Source organism: Falco rusticolus, chromosome 3 (assembly GCF_015220075.1).
Source record: "Falco rusticolus isolate bFalRus1 chromosome 3, bFalRus1.pri, whole genome shotgun sequence".
Lineage (NCBI taxonomy): Eukaryota > Metazoa > Chordata > Aves > Falconiformes > Falconidae > Falco > Falco rusticolus.
The window spans coordinates 2,751,641-2,767,082 of NC_051189.1; positions in this window are offsets into that span (position 1 = coordinate 2,751,641).

Consider the following 15,442-nt stretch of genomic DNA (forward strand, 5'->3'; position numbering starts at 1 on the left):
CTGATTGAACAGGTTAGCAAAAGAAAGACTGACTCTAATGAATCAATCTCAGCGTTTCTTCCTTGCATGGCAACCAGTATAGATTTCTCTGTTGTGTTCACATAGCTGGCTGAGCTGATTGCATTTGTGGTTGATGAACTGGATCTTTCAAAACTTTTAAATTGGAGGGGTAATGAGGAAGTTAGAGTTAAGATATTCATACAACTCATAACATGGTGAGAGTGTAGGTAGATGAAATAAAGGCTCCAGCAAATTTGTTAGCAAAATTCTCACTCTCTTTGTTTCTGGGAGTGTAGTTGATACTCTCCAAGACTGGTGGTATCTAGGGGGAAATTCATCCCTGGGAAACCTCACTGATTAGAACTGGAGCTCATTCCACATTAGTGGGGGTAGAAGGTCCTTTCCCATTGCCATCAATAGTACTTGTATATTTGCAACCAGGAACGTCTTGGAAATGAGACTCCCAGATATGAAATCAGTGGCATAAATAATCACTCTGATAAAGAGAAAAGCAGTTTTAATATGCTCGTTGATGAAGTCTTCTTATCTACCAGTGCAATAATTTCCTTCCCATTTTCAAGGGCGTTTCCAGGACAAACGTAAGGATGAAAAGGGCATGTTAAATGTTGCAGTCCCATAATTTTCACACATAGGGCTACTCTATCTGGTGTAAGTTAGAGGAACTTGGGAACCATTCAGACTCTACCAAGAGCATTTTGATCTACCTAGCAGTCCTTAGGTTTGAGAGCTATGGGGAGAGTAACTGCTTTTTGTTCCCTCTTCTTGTGTGTCATTTTAAAATCATGCTATTCACAACCTGTATTCTGAGTAGCAGAATAAGACAGTTAATAACTGGCTGAACACAGAACTGCTGCATGGTATAGGGTCATTGGCAACCATGTGGTAGATATTTGATAGAAATTCCTCACAAAAATTTTCATTCCACACAATAGTAAGAGTAGCATCCTTATGCCATTAGGGCAAAAATCCAGAAGTCTATAAAAAGTATCCTATACTGTTGAAAGAGACAAAAACAAAATTCCAGGATACTATCACGCTTTCAAGTCCCTTAAAATTTTGAAGGAAAAATTCTTTCTTATCCCAAATGTGTGTAAATCTTAAGTGTATGGGAAAGACATACAAGCTATGTGCCCAAGAACTTCCCATATGACTAGGAGCTACAGTTTATTTAGTCCAAATAGATCTCTACCAGGGGCCAATACCTTTCAAAGAAAGAGACTGAAATTTAAGTGCCTTCCAAACCTCTCAGCTGTATTAAAAAAAGAGGGCAGGGGAGAAGTTTAATGCTTTCATGACCCTTTTAAAGGTCAAAAGTGTAGGATAAATACTGTGTCAATACAGTGTCTTAGATATAATGATCCAGTAGTTCATTCACCTTTTCTTCAAGATGGTAACAAATCAAATACTCAAAAGCAGGAAAGGAACAGTTTGAGGGCCACTAAAAATTAAAACTATTCCAATAAAATGTAAAAGGGACAGTCAAGGTCACTGTGAATTTATAGAAAGGTAACAATAGAAAAGAGAAACAGCAAGGTACAAAGATGGCTCAGTGGAGGAGAGGGCAGACATCTATAGTGTTAGTGACTGAAAGAAGGAAAGAGTTATATGCTGAATTAACACCCTAGAATAGGAAGATAAATACTTCTCAGACTGAAATATGACTACTACAATTTTTAGGATATTTAAAAAATAAACAAATTAGTTAAATTACTTCACCAACATTTATTGATTCCTCTTTCATACTTTATTTCCAGTGAAGCATTTTGCACTTTTACACTGCTTCCCACTCATCACTGATTTGCACTGTAGGCTTTGACTTTTATTTGGATAAATAACCACAGGTGATTCTCCCAGAACATTTCAATGGGCAGAAGATGAAACAAACTCAACATTTTCAGACCAATATAGAAGCGAGTGGGGAGGCAGAGACCAGGCTAAGAAATTGGCATTTTTTTTAGGCCCAGAGTGCCTTGTTTATTTCTTTTATAATAGAGAAAGATAAAAAGATATCACTGATAGTGATCGTATTTCCAGGTGCATTAGGATGGAATTTGCAGAGCAAAGAAACAGATAAAACATTTCTGAAGTTATTCCTGCTATGGTGAGATGTGCAAACCACAGGGGTTGCCATCAAGTTTGCGTTTAAAAAGGCTTTTGATAAGGTTACACATCTGAGATAATTGGTTATGGGAAACACAAATATTGCAGGAGTTAAAGAAGTTTTTAGAACTCAGATGGAGTCCACAGATGAAACTTCAGGTTTTGACTGATATGGAAAAGGTGAACATCAGCTCAAAGGCGCAGAACCAGTTCCCACTTCATGTGACTAAATGCAGTTCCCTTTAAAGACAACAGGACTTTGGTGTGCTTCACGTCTTTGCAATCTCTGGCAGTAAAATTTGAAAAATATCAATTTAAAAGGCTTATATTTTCAAATAAGCAAGTCCTGCCTGCACTTGGGTCACACCACCCCCACACAACACTACAGGCTTGGGGCAGAGTGGCTGGAAAGCTGCCCGGTGGGAAAGGACCTGGGGGTGCTGGCTGACAGCCGGCTGAACATGAGCCAGCAGTGTGCCCAGGTGGCCAAGGAGGCCAGTGACATCCTGGCTTGTACCAGAAACAGTGTGGCCAGCAGGACCAGGGCAGTGATTGTCCCCTTGTACTCGGCACTGGTGAGGCCGCACCTTGAATCCTGTGTTCAGTTTTGGGCCCCTCAAAGCAAGAAAGACCTTGAGGTGCTGGAGCATGTCCAGAGCAGGGCAGTGAGGCTGGTGAAGGGTCTGGAGCACGTCTTATGAGAAGCAGCTCAGGGAACAGGGGTTGCTTAGCCTGGAGGAGGCTCAGGGGAGACCATATTACTCTTTCCAGCTGTAGGCAGGTGGTGGTCAGTCTCTTCTCCCAGGTAACAAGTGACAGGCCTCAAGCTGCACCAGGGGAGGTTTAGACTGGATAGGGAAACATTTCTTCATCAAAAGGGTTGTTAAGCACTGGAACAGCCTGCCCAGGGATGTGGTTGAGTCACCACCATCCATGGAGGTATTCAAAAGATGTGCAGTTGTGGCACTGGTGAACACAGTTTAGTGTTGGGCTATGCAGCACCAGGTTAGCAGCTGGACTCAATGATCTTAAGGGTCTTTTCCAACCTTAATGATTCTATGATTTTTTTATTATGAATTTCAGCTCTGGTTAGTTTCTTGCTTCACTGGAAGTGGAAGAATTTCATTTCCAGAGTGCATTGCAGGTAACAACATGGGAAGGGGAGGGAAGAGCGTTATTGTAACATAATTAAAAATGGCTGTAATAGAAAAGTCACATCAATTTTCCAGAGAAAGGTGAGAAAAGAGGGAGGCATACAACCGAAGACTGCAAAATCCCTGCACCTTGTGACAGTCACAATCATGTTGTTTTCTGTTTTGGAAATATTTTTTATAGTTTGTGTTGGTAAGGCCAACTTGTGTAAAGTGGGTTTTGTGCTTAAGGTTTTTGAATAACAAGTAGGAGATGGGGAATCAAATTTTAAGTCTGTGAAGGATTTAAAATATGACTGAATGACAGAGTTTTGTTGTGTACTGCATGACAAGGGCTAATTTGGATCCAGGAATCATTGAAATATCTTAGCATGATGTTAATGTGCTAAATCTCAGCCAATAAACCTTAGTACACAAACAAATTCAAAGGATCTTTAGGATGCAGGAAAAGACATGTGTCAGAGGTAATTTGCTTTCTGTGGCCATGACTACTTGGCTACATGGCTTTTGGTTGGCTCAGACTATTGGCAAAGTGAGACTAAATATGCTTGGTGAAATGGGCATTAGAATGTGCATAACATAACATATATGTTAGTAGAAATGGGCATTTACAAAACAGGTAAAATGTTATTCAATTTCAGGAGCCATTTCACTAAGAAAAAAAAAAACCTCCTTTTTTTTTTAATGTTTTTCTTGAAAACATATTCCACCCCCTTATAAAAAGGAAACAGTGCAAGACCTAGATGCACAGAAGTGACTGGAAACTTGATATTCCCTGAAGGTTTTTTCATTTTGATTAAGAACAACACAAACATGACAAAGATATTAAGGAAGTCACTCTGACCAGCTGTAGTATTTTGCCTGATCTGAAACACCATGCATGTACATTTGTTAATCTATGGGTGACAGTTATAATTCCTCAAAAAAATCAAGGAAGAAAGGAAAGCCCTGTAGATTTATTTTAATGTACATTTTAATTGTTCAAAACCATGTAAAATTCTACTGTTTTATCAGTAAAGACCCTTGAAAAAATACTCTTCATCTGATCCTTAATACTAAATAAAGTTCTACCATGAATACTGAACAATTATTTGTTCAGAAGTGATCCATTTTCTTTACAAGAAGATTATTTCTTCTGTTCAGCAAGACAAGACATACATCCATTGTTAGAGAAAAACATGTCACACCCAAATTCTGCCTCTTCTCCTTGACCTTCCAAGCCAATGGAAAGAAATGCCTCATTCAGTCTGACTTATCTCCCAGGTGCAAGTGCTGCCACTCTGCTGTAGTCAGCTACATTTTTGTCACAGGCTTATCAAATAGGTCATTCTAATTTTGCATGTGAAATGATTTCACCTTCATGAATAGTGATGAGTCAAACGCCTAAAAAGACTCTGAACAGTTTGATTAAGAATGCTTCAACTGATGGATCACAGATAAATTTGACCAGCAGATGAAACTGCCGCTCTCAAGTCTGCTTGATCTGGGAACTTGTCCAGTTGCAACTCTTGCTATTGTCATAGTGGGGTTTCTTTTTAAAAAAGAAGAAAACATAATTACAACAAATTAATTTCAATTTACCTTTTTTTTACTGCTAAGATCTTGTTTTGCTAACCTCCCTAGTGACTATAGAGGGGAAATCTATGGCTTGTACAGCATCTTGCTCTATGAAATAATTCCCTTGATTGAAATCTTAGAGTTCAACCATAGTATGAAAATTCCTAAGTTACTAAATGTATAATTCAACCACTCTACTGATAACAGTATATTATTTAATAATAAGAACTGCAGCAGCAAAAAAGTGGATTGCCTCAGTAATGCACAAATTACTTTAGAAAAGGTAGCATGTATTAAAAAATATTTAAAAGACATTGAAAGATGGAAAATTAGAGATCTGGAGAAATGACACAACACTTCCAAAGTTAGCGTAAGACTACTGTTTATTCCAAAAAGCAAGCAGGGGTTATGGAGTGCTACCATATCTACACTGCTTCTTGGTTGCAACACTGCACTGCTCTGTCAAAAGCATCTCTGTAGGAGCGCACCCCAAAGCAAGCTGTAGTCATGACACCCATAAGGGGTTACAAGCCCAGAAACACACTCATTGAGTGCACAGTGGAGATGGATCCGCTGCTTCCCATGTCTCAGACTTACACGGTGAATTAGTGAGCTTTCTTTAAGAAACAGTTAATTATGGGGGTTAGAGAGGACTGCATTTAATTCCCCTGAACCCTTGTATATCCCTTCTGAGCTCTTCTTGAAAAGTAGATTTTAGGAAGAATTTGATTAAGGTTTTTTTACTCCTTGCTGTGATATTTTGATACAAAACAACTAAACAGAAGGCAAGATGGCTTATTTCCATTTTTCATGTAGAGCCTGATTTGTAAAGATACATATAAATAGTTTTTAACTTTAGTCCGTTTCAACTTTAACTGGGCAATTAAAAGTACCTTTGACAATATTCCCCACCCTGAACTCATGAAAGTTAATTTAATTTGAGGCTCAAACATAATTAGTACTTGCGCTTCATTTTTTAACCTGTGAATATCACTGTGTGAATAACAACTTTTTCTGCTTTCTGCCACTGGACTCCAGCTCAGTTTTTAAGCCATATATTTCCTGATGAAATAAATAATGCCAAAGGATTTCCTTAAGAACAGTGCTGCTCCCTGGCATAGCCTGTGCACAAGCCATCTGGTATATTCCTGCATAATTCCCATGCATGGTGCAAGATGTAGCACAGCCTTGGGCCCATTCCTAACTTATTTTTTGTGTGGTCACCTTTCCACAGGGGAAAGAAAAAGAATGCTATGGATGTAGGACGTTCTCTACTATTAGGTCTTACCGCTGTGAAACAGTCCTAGGCACACATACTTTCCCAAAGCCACTGTATACGTCAGCCTGGAGAAATACTAGTCCTGTACGATGCAGAATGAGCCCTACGCTCTTATGGGTAAACCAGGTCAGCGTTAATACAAAAGAAATATTTGAAGATGCAGTCCCTGTCTACTTTGCATCTGAAATAACCATCTCTTTGTGTGGTGCTTGTTTGCTATGAAGTGTGCCCATCAGTTTTCAGACTAATCAACTAAGGCAAGGAAACCCTACAGAAACTAGACCCAGCAGTGCCTGCACTTCTCTGTGTGTGCTCCTTTGTTAGCGGCAAAATCTCTGTCCTGGCAGCGTCATTCATAGGATAATCCCAGCAGCGCAGGGAGCCATCTGCTTGTTGCTTTTTACAGAGACCATGATTCAGTTGTGCCTTACTGCTGGGAGGCCCTTCTGTCCTACTAGCGTGATGCTCTCTTTACAACCAGCCTCACCTGTCAGTAATACCTTCTGTCATGGCTAATATGAACACAAACTACCTTCATTTCAGACCCCACTGCAAGGAACCAGCAATCTGCTGAAGACCTCAGATTTCTCTTTTGCTGGCAGCTGTTTCTTAGATAACATGCAGGGTGGTTTAATAAGCAACTGGTGATTTATGAGGGTAGCCAGAATATCCAGAATTGTCACGGTGACAGTAAAGAAGAAATAATTAATAGATATCTCAGCTAAGGCTCACTGAATATTGAGTGAATATTCATATCTTGCCCAGCAATTGAAAGAATTATTTTGCTTTTCCTCCATCAAGAATGTTTGTACCCATATGCCCTGTCTTCTGGGAAAAGCCCTAACCATCTTGGTGTAGGTCATTGCACACAAGGTTGGAGGCATCACTCCCACCCATCCCTTGGAAGATCTGCCACTGTACACAAAACCATCCAAGATTTTTACCATGGTCTAGTTCCCTGGGCATCAAAGTCTGCTCCTGGCTGCCAAGGCTGCTCATGTACTGTAGACAACTATTTTCCCGTCATAAAATAAGAGAGAATAAAAAAAAGCATCAACCAGGACCAACAAAAACATCAACCCAGTCCCTGGCCTACAAAGCTCTATATTGTCTAATTTCTCTCTCCCCGACCTTTGCCCAGGAATAAGTCATCATTTCCCACTTGCAACATTTCAATAGAGAAACTACAGAGAGACCTCTTCTTTCCCTGCAACCCTGTCCTAAAGAAGTTGTAGGGTATCCACAACTTCTCTGGGCAACCTGTTCCAGTGCCTCACCACCCTCATAGGGAATAATTTCTTCCACCAATTCAGATGCCTTAAGTCCAAGTAAAAGAATTTTCTGTATTAGTCTTTCTGGACTCAGGTGCCTTCGTTCTACTCAGGTCCCACCTTAAAAGCCCATATCCTTTCTCAGAGCTGGCTTCAAACAACTACCTGGAACGAGCAGGATGAAGCAAAGTCTTTGAATTCTGGTTCACTGAGCAAATGCTCATTTCTCACTCCCTGGGCAGAAAAACATTTTATTTAAGCATTTTGTCTTTGTGAATCAAGTGACACATGCTTTGTGGCAACATATCCTCTCCAGACTGTGAAATACTAATTAACACTGATTCCCCCCCCCCAAATATTTTATCTCCTCTTATTTAACTAATAATTCAGATATAATATTGAGAGGGAAATGAAAGAAATGAAAGGTGGTTTATTTCTTCTCTTCTTCTATAGCAACGTTTTAATTTATACAAATGAAGGCACAATTAAGCAGCCTAAAATTTAATTACAATCTGCATCTCATGTAAGCAAACATATTAAAACCGAGAATGCTAATCCTGAATGCAAAAATTGCCATAAAGCAACAGAAAAAAACCCAAAAAACAAATGCAAGCAGCACAACGTATGCTTTTCCCACTGTTTTTTTTGCACATGGTGTTGCTCACATGGCTCTGCAGAACTGTGACATGGACAGACACTGTTTCTCATGACGCTTGTTAGCATAGGATGTGAATGGAACAGTATGGGCCTTATTCTCAGCTGGTTTAAATCATCACAACTCTGTTAATTCATTAAGATTATTCAGTTTACACCAACAACATGTGTTTCCTGAGGGCTAACCAGCATGCTTCAATGAAGCTATGCTTACTTACACTGACTGTGAATCAGATTTTATACAATCAGAATCCAACGGCGTTTCTTTGCCAAGTTAAAAAACCAGGCAGTAGTTTTTTTAAAATTCTAGATTTCTAAGTAAAGTTTACTACAAGAGCTCCAAATTCCTCTTTGCAATTAAGATCTGCACTGCAAATAGTCTTCACACTGATCTGCTACTGATCAAGCAAATGAGATGGATAAGGGAGGTATTAGTTCTAATAATTTGTATTACTATGCTCATTATAAGTTATTATTCCACCATCATCACTCTATTATTTGGATGTCTGCCAGCAGTACATCAAATAAGGTGACTAACATTGGTCATATGCAATTCATTCTCTCTCATCTTCTCTCCAGAGAGAAAACTGGTTTTGTTTGCCTGTGTTTCATGTGCATGCAGCTTTGTGTTACTATTAAAAACAAAGGTTTTAAAAATAATTGAAAAGCCCCAATTGAAGTTGAGGAATCAGCCACAAAGGCTTGCAATGATCCCTTGCTCTATGAGAATTCTAGAGAGATTCATTCAGATCTGAGAGAGAAGAAAACCTGAAGGATTTTATTTTTTTTTAAAACCTGTTGAGTTAAAGAATTTCACATTTCTGAGGGCAAAAATTGTCAGCTAGCATACTCAGGCCAGTGATTTTGGTGACCTTCTTATGTCCAGGCAGCACATAGTGCTATGTGTCTTGGGAATGCAGGGACAGTTCTCACTTTAATTACCTTATTGATACAAGTTAAGAGTGCAAGGACAAAGAGAGGTCACATACACAAGGTAAACCTTGAGGTCCATAGCAAAACTGAGAGGAGGCTCCCTGGCTACCTCTTCACTGCAAGTATCTTCCAGGCCAAAATGCACGCTCCATGTGTACCTTGGTTCTGGGAGATCTTTGAAAAGACCCCTGTAAGCATTTCCAGAACAGGAACCCTTGGCTAAACCCTGGCTTAGAGTGCCTTCAGAGCACATTCAGCTGCCAGACAGGTCATGGCACTGTATGACAGCTCCAGTTATGCCATTTAGGTGATGACATCATGCAAAAATAACTGAAGGACTCAAAAAGGCTGGAATCAGGATTTGTCCAGGCTAGTCTTAGCCTGAGCTGATTTTAGCCTATTTTACCTGTAATAACAGTTGCCTAGCTGTCAGGTGACTATTGCCCAAATTGTTTTAGCTCAAATCATTTTAGCTTAGCTCTGTGAATGCCCTGTATGGAAAAGTATAGCAAACCTGTGTAGCTGTTGTGTAAAAAAAAAAATCATGTCTTTATGCTAATTGAAGAGGTGATGGTGTCATTGCAAACTTGAGCTGTGAACCAATGTAAAAAGCAGAAAGTGTTAAGAAAACATGAACATATACCATCATGTGAAGATGGGTGAGGGACCTGGGTCATTGATAACTCCTCATAATCCCTTCCTCCTTGGGAAAAACAGGCAACATTGACCTCAGCAGCCAGAGAGACACTGCAAGGCTGAGTGGAACAGCACGAAAGGGGACAAATACTAGAGTTTGTCTAAATCCATCTTAAGCACATTATTAATGGTAAATGTACTGTAGTATGCCTGTCCTAATAACAACGGTAGTATTTCTGCTTAGAAAGTTAATATGTTAATTATACTAAAATGAAATTCTTAGCTTTGCCAATTGGATGCCCGTAAACAAGATTTTTCTTGTAAAAACAGATGGGATTTGTAAACTGCTTGATCTCAGGCAGAATGAAGACCGTGTACTATGGACTTGTAGAGGTCAAGAGAAGGATTCATTTACCTAAACACAGGCATTTGATACCCTTTGAGACATCCTGCCTTGCTTCCAGCTGCTGTGGTTTATGGATTTCCCATAAATTCTGTGTCATATCTGCCAGCTCATATCCAAATGATCCCCTGACTGCACAGACCACGGGTTTGATTGCAGAAAGACCTAAGCATCCAAAGCAAAGTTATTTTACACATCTTGGGATGGAGCCTTGCACTGTTACATATGCTGACTTCTTAGGCAGAGAAGGAAACCACCTTTTTGCCAAATAATATTGCTTTGGTTGACTTGACTGGAAATCATGTTTTTATTTGTACATCTACTTTGTGTCTGACAGAATTAAAAGCGTTCTGGGGACTTGAAGCGCAGAAGGTGTCAGTTTATTGAAAGGCTTTTATCTTCATATTTTGGAGTTGGTAATTATGTCTCATGAGTGAAACAAAAGGCTAGTGTCTGCTCTGGCTGCCTTTCATTTCCCTTAAAACGAAACGTAACTCCAGCCTGCTATGTTTTCTTGGCAATGATTTTACTAATATATCAGGTTGTTAGAAACCAATGTTATTTGTATGATACAAAATTAATTAGAAAAGTCTGCTGTAATTTATAAATATGCAATTACGGTTAAACAAATAAAAAGTTGAGACTTTGCAGGTTTCCCTGTGGGTTGTTATTTGCATGATTCTAGTGCATCCAGAAGAAAGAGTCACTGATTTGCCCTCTCATGTAAAAAAGCAATTTGCCATATTCAATTGAGAATTGAAAATGTATTAAAACATATTTTTGGAATTTGTTCAAATTAATTATTATTAAAAAAAAAAAAAAGAACGTGTGGAATAGCAGTTGCAAAAATCCACAGCCGCCAAAATACCCTGATTACTTGCAAAGACCAAAGAAGCTTTTTTCCAAATAAGCAAAAGGAGGGTGTAAGCTTCATAGCGCTTTATATGATACCCCAGATATTAAATTCAAAAAGATCAAAGCTCAGACAAAGTAAATAAAGCCTCTTGCTCTATGTTCCAATCTGTTCCTCACTGAAAGTTTTTATTTCCCCTCCTTATTTCACAGGCTTTTCTATGATTCTCTGATCTATCAGTCTGACTTTCTGAGTACGAAGGGTCACAGAACTTCCCTCCATGTCTCTGATATTGAACTTAATTCAGCTTGCCTACTTTCTCCAAGCTGCCTGTCCTTGACCCTTTATGTGTGTGTGATACATATATTTTTTATAAAAGAAAGCCCATTATTCCAAACTTATCTCTGCTCTTGTCCAGGTCCTTTTTTTCCCTCTGTGAAATGACAAGCTGTCATAGGACTCAAAAGGAAGAGGTTGTCTCCAGTATAACAGCAATGCAGGTTATTATTTGGCCATTGCCCCTAACTGCTGGCTTGCATCTACACACAATGTTCCTCCACGCTACAATATTGCTGTAATCAAGTTTGTTAGATTAGTTCAAAAGGGACAGAAACCTAAGCAACACAATTTAGCAACTCCTATCATGCACATCCTATAGGCTAAATACAGCAACGACTAAACACAGTCCTCAACCGCCTTATAGTTTCTTCGAGATACGCAGACAAGACTTCATAAAACAGCTTGTACTGAAAACTGATGCAGAATTAAGAATGCACTTAAGTAAATGAACCCATAGCAAGGGTAAAAGTACATTATTGTGGCCTTCCTCACTCGTATTAGACTAACTTGATAGTCTTCTCCCCTTCCCACAATACTGTCTAGGGAGAAAGAAAATCAATTTTCAGTTGATCCACATTGAAGACATACCTATTAAATCTATGAATGACAACTGCTCTAGTCAATGGGATGGCAATTTCCCATTGACTTCAATGGGATTAAAATTTCATTCTGCATGTCTGTAGGTTTAATTAGCCCTAGTCATCTCAGTTCTCTACTGTAAGTCTGGAGTAGTTCCAGAGACCTGAACAGAGTTGAAGAAGCCTCAAACTACCAAATAATATTTGTTTGATTTGGAAAATGGAAGAAATGAATAGAAAGAAAAACAGATTTGCAACTGGAGGACTGATTGTAAGCTGTTGTAAGCTTGCACTGTTCTGTTCTTTCAACTGCTTTCATGGAAATAGTTTCTAAGAATTTCAGATGCACAGTAAGACACATAATAAAAAAGCACAGTCATTCCAGCAGCCCTCAATGAACATACCTGGACTGTGCCTGGAGAAGACAAAACAGCCCAACAAAGGTCTGAATTACTCTGGGTATTTGTCAGCTCAGTGGGAATGTACAGTGATTCCACTCTGATGGTCACTTCTCATTTAAGCATTTGAAATTATGTGAAATTAACCTGGGTCTTAAAAATCGTTTAATCATTTAAGTTGCTTATTTGGTCTATTTTACCTAGCCCATTTCTTAGCTTAGCCTTTAGAGAAAGAAGAGAACATAAGAGACCTGCGGGCGAGTGAATGCCAACAGTAGTAACAACAAGCTCTGATTCTGAACACATCAACAAAAGTTTGCTTCTCACTCAGGAGGCAGTGGTTTCCATTCCAAGCAGCAGCCAATTCGGAGCCCTAACAGAGTCCAAATCAGGTGTCTGAGGTACGCAACCACCTCTGGCAACTGGGAGTGATCAGGTTCAGTGGCTTGATTCACATTCCTGCCTCCTCTTTGCACAAGACTGTCTAAGGAGAAAAAAAAAAAAAAAAAAAAAAAAGAACAAAAAAAAAAATGAAAAAAAAAAAAAAATTGAGTCTTAGGAAGAAGGGGAAGTTCTGAATTCTTTCAAGCCATGTTGCCAAGGAAACCCTTCCTTGCTATCCTTTTCATCCTGCTTGTCTGACTCTCTCTTTGGAAAGAAGTGACCTTGAGGATGTGCTATTGTATAGTGGAAGATTTGAGCCAGTTATTTTTACACACATACATACACATATATATATCTCAATTCCAAGTGTCTTTTTTTTTTTTTTTTTTGAGAAGAGTTTGAAAAGGAAATTAATACAACTATTGACAAGTCTTATGTCAGTGGAGAGGATGAATGTGAATTTGTTGCTTATAAACATATAGAGCTTCAGTTCTTGAAACAAATGAGAGGTTTCCTTGATATTGTGACTTTTGTTAATTCTGTGCCGTTGTACCAACCCCACACAGTGCACATCTGATGTGAGAAAAAATTGAAAAATGTATTATTTGTTGCTAGTCTGTCTTAAACATACTGTGAAGTGCATTATTCCTTCCTACTGGTCAGTAACCATGCAGCAAAGGTTGGTGAATTAAAAGCACCATAAGGTAAAGTGTATTGTTTCCCTATTTTAAGGTACAGAGAAATGACAAACAGAGGTGAAGGCTCAATAATTTGTTTACTTGCATAAAATCAATAGTCTTGATTTCCATGTATGTGACTAATGGATGCTCATAGGTCCCAGTGAAACCTGTCTAGGATCACTGTATAGAGTGGGACAAGTCAGTCTCCCCCAAGGGCCCCAAGACAGTGGGAGCTGGTGAACACCATAATGATGGCAAAGACAAGAAAGTTTATTTAGATCCTTTCTACTGCTGGTATTGGGACATTTTTCCCAAGACTAGCCTAAAATCATCTTTGTCCATTCCGCTCATTGCCCCAAGCCCATTTCTAAAGGGAGCTACATAATTCCTGTATTTAGAAAATTGTACAACAGTAAGGACTTGAAAATATGCATAATTAACCCCCAATCTTTTTTACATTGCTTGTCTGCATTTAATGCAACACTAACATAGCAAGAATATTCACTAAAAGTATGAAAATCACCTTGTGACAGAGCATTGAAGTCCCTTGCTTTGACCTCTGGGTGTGCCCAGAATAGCAGGTGCAACTAGTACTTGTCAGAATATTATACTTTTTTTTTTCTTTTTTCTTGCCTTCCCCTCTTCTGTTACTCTGCACCCAAAGTATCTGATGAAACTTGGCCCCCAGTTTCCTTACTGTGCCATCCTGCATTTGGCAATTACCCATTTATATCCAAGGGCATACCCCATAGCCTTTACAATTATTAATTTTTAAAGGACACAGCTGTCATCCATATACTGAAGAAGCTAATTGAAGAGACATTAGCACTAGAATATTTTGGGGGGTTCTGTATACATATTTCCAACTCAGATCCCCAGTCTTCAAGTCTCTCAAATCTTCAAGTCACAGATTTTCATAAAAGAATGGCTGTCAAGGGATAAAGTTCCAGATCAGTCACTAAAGGGAAAATATAGCATTGATGAACAACATAAAGTTAAAAATAAAGGCAAAAGAGTGAGAGAAGGATGCACCAGTACAGTCTGGGGGCTGACCTGCTGGAAGGCACCTCTGCAGAGAAGGACTTTGCAGTTCTGATGGACAGCAGGTTGCCCATGGGCCAGCAGTGTGTCCTCGTGCCCAAGAAGGTCAGTGGGACCCTGGGGGGCACCAGGAGGAGCGTGGCCAGCAGGTGGAGGGAGGTGATCCTGCCCCTCTGCTCTGCCCTGGTGAGGCTGCGCCTGGAGTGCTGTGCCCAGTGCTGGGCTCCCCAGTTCCAGAGACAGGGAACTGCTGGGGAGGGTCCAGCAGAGGCTACAGGGATGATGAGGGGACTGGAGTATCTCCCTTCTGAGGAAAGGCTGAGAGAGCTGGGGCTGTTTGGTGTGGAAAAGAGAAGACTGAGAGGGGGTCTTATCAGTGTCTACAAGTATCTTGAGGGCGAGTGTGAAGAGGACGGGGCCAGGCTCTTTTCAGTGGTGCCCAGCGACAGGACAAGGGGCAACGGGCACAACCTGAAACACAGGTAGTTCCGTATGAGTATGAGGAATAACCTCTTTACCTTGAGGGTGATGGAGCCCTGGCACAGGCTGCCCAGAGAGGCTGTGGGGTCTCCTTCTCTGGAGACACTGAAAACTCACCTGGACATGACTGTATGCAGCCTGCTCTAGGAGAACCTGCTTTAGCAGGGGGTTGTACTAGATGATCTCCAGAGGGCCCTTCCAACCCTGACCATTCTGAGAAAGAAAGAGATATCACAAAATGAAGTGACAGGGTCATTATCTGTCTGTAGAAGCCAAAAGTAATTCTAGGCAAGCTAAAAGCAACATGAAGACAGCCAAATGCAATTTGGGCAGAAGTAGTGTAATGTAAGAAAGAAGAGACATGTGCAATCCTACATTTCACACCAGACCTACACTCAATAAATCAACACAGGGGTTTAATTGCTGTGACAAATGGATATAGTGAGGGGAGTCAAATTCTGCTGGGTAATGCAGTCATCCAGCAAAACCCTGGTCAGCAGAGATATGTAGGTCAGTCATTATGGACCAGTGAGCAGAGGGAGTCCCTAGCGTGATAGCCTGGATGGAAATCTCACAGTGTAATCTCTGTCTAATAAAATACCAGCCTGAAAGTGTGTCTGGCTTCAACATCCTTCTTAATAACCTTTTAGCAGAAGAGGAAGGTATTAAATAAAGTGGCAATTA